General features: G+C 37.3%; 1 pseudogene; it reads left to right on the plus strand.

Annotated features, from left to right (window-relative positions):
• Positions 1-2,519: 2,519 nt before the first annotated feature.
• On the plus strand, positions 2,520-3,921 carry LOC113183063 (large ribosomal subunit protein mL46 pseudogene; annotated as a pseudogene).
• The last annotated feature ends 611 nt before the right edge of the window (positions 3,922-4,532 follow it).

Consider the following 4,532-nt stretch of genomic DNA (forward strand, 5'->3'; position numbering starts at 1 on the left):
CTAAATTTTTTAAAATCCTTTTGGGTATAGAGTGAGGAGTGGGACAGCTGGGTCAAATGGTAGTTCCATTCCCACTTTTCTAAGGAATCTCCATACTGCTTTCCAGATTGGTTGAAACAATTTCCAGTCCCACCAGCAATGTATGAGTATGCCTTTTCCCCCACATACTCTCCAACACTTATTGTTGTTTGTATTCTTAATAGCTGTCATTCTGACTGGAGTGAGATGAAATCTTAGAGTAGTTTTGATTTGCATTCTTTAATTGCTAGAGATGTTGATCATTTTTTAATATTGTTGATTGATTGTATAACATTTTCTGGGAAGTGTCTGTTCAGTTCCTTGGATCATTTAAAAAAATTTTTTTGTTATTGTAGATGGATGCAATATCTTTGTTTTATTTATTTATGTGATGCTGAAGATCGAGCCCAGTGCCCCATGAATGCAAGGCAAGTGTTCTACCACTGAGCCACAACCCCAGCCCTAGATTATTATTATTGTTATTATTTTGGTGTTAAGAATTTTGAGTTCTTTATATAGTCTAGAGATTAGCGCTCTATATGATGTGGGTGTGGTAAAAGTTTGCTCCCATTCTGTAGGCTCTGTATTCACTTCACTGATTGTTTCTTTTGTTGAGAAGCTTTTGAGTTTGAATCCATCCCATTTATTGATTCTTGATTTTAATTCTTGTGCTATAGAAGTCTTATTAAGGAAGTTGAGGACGAATCTGACATGATGGAGATTTGGACCTACTTTTTCTTCTATTAGGTGCAGGGTCTGTGGTTTAATTCCTAGGTCCTTGGTCCACTCTGAGTTGAGTTTTGTGCATAGTGAGAGATGGGGGTTTAATTTCATTTTCCTGCATATAGATTTCCAGTTTTCCCAGCATCATTTGTTAAGGAGGGTATACTTTCTCCAGTATATGTTTTTGTTGCCTATGTTTAATATGAGGTAACTGTATTTATGTAGCTTTGTCTCTGTGTCCTTTATTCTCTACCATTGGTCTACAAGTCTATTTTGGTGCCAATACCATGCTGTTTTGTCACTATTGCTTTGTGGTATAGCCACCTGCTTCATTCTTCTTGCTAAGGATTGTTTTTGCTATTCTGGGTCTCTTATTTTCCAGGTGAATTTTAGAGCTGCCTTTTCTATTTCTATGAGGAATGTCATTGATTATAATTGCATTAAATCTATATAGTGCTTTTGGTAGTATGGTCATTTTGATAATATTAATTTTGCCTATCTAAGAACAAGGGAGATCTTTCTATCTTCTAAGGTCTTTTTAAATTTCTTTCTTTAGCCTTTTGTAGTTTTCACTGTACAGGTCTTTCTCTTCTTTTGTTAAGTTGATTTCCAAGTATTTTATTTTTTTTAGGCTATTGTAAATTGGGTAGTTTTCTTAGTTTGTCTCTCAGAAGATTTGTCATTGATGTACAGAAATGCCTTTGATTTATGGGTGTTGATTTTATATCCTGCTACCTTGCTGAATTCATTCACTATTTCTAGAAGTTTTCTGGTGGAATATTTTTAGTCTTCTATATATAGAATCATATGATTGACAAATAGTGCTAATTTGAGTTCTTCTTTTCCTATCCATATCCCTTTAATTTCTTTTGTCTGTCTAATTGCTCTGGCCAGTGTTTCAAGAACTATGTTAAATAGAAGTGGTTAAAGAGGGCATCCCTGTTTTGTTCCAGTTTTTAGAAAGAATGCTTTCAATTTTTCTTCATTTAGAATGATGTTGGCCTGGGCCTTAGCATAGATGCTTTTATAATGTTGAGATAAGTACCTGTTATCCCTAATTTTTCTAGTGTTTTGAACATGAAGGGGTTTGTATCTTGTTGAATGCTTTTTCTTCATCTATTGAGATGATCATATTATTCTTATCTTTAAGTCTATTGACGTGATAAATCACATTTAGTGACTTCTGTATGGTGAACCAACCTTGCATTCCTGGGATGAACCCCACTTGATCATGGTGCACTATCTTTTTGATATGTTTTTGTATTCGATTTGTTAGAATTTTATTGAGAACTTTTGCATCTATGTTCATTAGAGATATTGGTCTGAAATTTTCTTTCTTTGATGTGTATTTGCCTGGTTTTGGAATTGGGGTGATATTGGCTAGCTATACCACTTCTCAGTCTATACCCAAAGGACTTAAAAACAGCATACTACAAGGACACAGCCACATCAATATTTATGGCAGCACAATTCACAGTAGCTAAATTGTGGATCCAACTAGAAACCCTTCAGTAGATGAATGGATAAATAAAATGTAGTATATACACACAATGGAATATTACTAAGCATTAAAAGAGAATAAAATCATGGCATTTGCAGGTAAATGGATGGAGATGGAGAATATAATGCTAAATGAATTAAGCCAAGCCCCCCAAACCAAATGCCTAAAGTCTTCTTTGATATAATGATGCTGATTCATAATGGCATGGGTGGGGGGAAACGAGAAGAATAGATGAACTCTAGATAGGGAAAAGAGAAGGGAGGGAAAGGGAGAAGGCATGGGGGTAAGAATAATGGTGGAATGAGATGGACATCATTACCCTAAGTACATGTATGAAAACATGAATGTTGTGACTCTACTGTGTGTTCAACCAGAGACACAAAAAAATTGTGTTCTATTTGTGTAATATGGATTGAATTTTATTCTGCTGTCATATATAACAAATTAGAATAAATAAAAAATAAAAAACTACAAAAAATTGTCCCTGAACCCTCCTTTCCCAATTCACCTTCATTTGAGGTTCCTGTTTACATAAATTTTTGTATCTAGTGTTTATCATATCACACATCTGTGACATGCCTGTATTTCTACTAAGTCTCTAGGGTCCGTGAGCCCAGTGATGATTTTTGTTCCCTGTGGCCTCAGATCCTGGAGTAAAGCCAGACTCACAGGCATATAAGATGTACAAAAAGGATGTGTGTGGAATGAATAAATGAATCGAGCTTTCCCTACAAATTCTTGCCATGGCCATCAACCCACCAAGGGCTTCTTTTAAGTTTGCACTGTAAAAATGTGTAGAATCATATGGTTGACAAATAGTGCTGATTTTAGTTCTTCTTTTCCATGAGGCCACACCCTCAATAAGTGAGTCTCCATGGCACTTGTTGGGTGTGTTGTGTCTGCAGCAGCCACCACTAATCTCCAAGCAGCTGACCCCATTGCAGGAATGCCCTCTTTCACCACTTCTATTTAACATAGTTCTTGAAACACTGGCCAGAGCAATTAGACAGAAGAAAGAAATTAAAGGGGTATGGATAGGAAAGGAAGAGATGGCAGCTCTGCTACAGCAGAGAGATAGAGAACAGCCTGTATCAGACCATGAGCTTCATGCTCTAGATGAAGCCCAGCAAAGAGAAAAGCTGACTTTTATGATGAAGACCAAGATGTAAAGGATATATTGCTTGTACAAGTTTTGGAAGATATGTGGGAGCGGAAATTCCTACAGTTCAAACCTAGAGCTCCTATCACAGAAGCCAATTTTAAAAAAAAAATCAAACCTCATTGCACTGGAAGCGAGACAGGAACCTTATCCTGTTAGTCAGACAGAAGCTTGGAGATGAGGATGTTTGGATGCTGCCCCAGTGGTGGCCTGGGAGACCTTCCCAGGGACAGCTGAGTGAATCCTGGCTACACTCTCAGAAAACAACAAGGAAGCCAAGTACCCAGGAAATGCACCTTTTGATTACTACAAGTTCAAGTTCCCCCAGGCAAGGCTCACAGAGAGTAACCTTGGGGCCAAAGTGTTCTTCTTTAAAGCACAAGTACTAAGAATACTAAGTGAAGACTTTTCCCAGACTGGGAAGGAAGGCCATCACGGGTGGGTCAGTAAGGAGGAGTTGGGCTACTATTTGAAACTAAATTGGCTGACCCAGGTTACATGGTTTCTTTTGGACCTCTAAGGGACTGAGCTGCCTGTGGACAATGCTCGGACAAATCAGGGGTTAGAGCTTTAAGAACATTTGTGTGGTAGCCCCATATATGCAGGGAATATCAAACAGCAAACTAAATTTTGAGAATTAAATGAGTCTATCGTTGTGTTGGTCTCAGCTGATTTGCCCTTTGGGATGACTGGCTTCTCTCAGTGAAGAGGGATACACCTCTTAGGATGCCTTTCCATTTTCCCCAAGCTGATAATTGAGTATTGTATTACTTTAGAGTGAAGTAACTGGGCTTCCGGGCTCAGGAAGAAAGAACAGAAGAATATGAATCAACCCGAAGGCTTGAGTTCTATGAAAACTTCTAGGCCCACAAGAAAAACCTGGTTCCATATAGTTTCTTAGCCATTTTCCATTTCTTTTCCATTTGATATGAAAGAATTTAAATCTTGCCTAGGAAATAATGCCTTCTTTTCCCTCTCTTCCTCTCTCACTTTCTCTTTCTTTTCCCATTCCTTTTCCCTTTCTTTTCTTTCTCTTTCTTTCATTCTTTCAAAATGCATTTTATATTTTAAAAAAGAAATCAATCATGTCTTAATCTGTTTTGAAAACAATTATGTGAAATAAGCAAGTTC

The sequence above is a fragment of the Urocitellus parryii genome, chromosome 4 (assembly GCF_045843805.1).
Source record: "Urocitellus parryii isolate mUroPar1 chromosome 4, mUroPar1.hap1, whole genome shotgun sequence".
NCBI classification, from domain to species: Eukaryota; Metazoa; Chordata; class Mammalia; order Rodentia; family Sciuridae; genus Urocitellus; species Urocitellus parryii.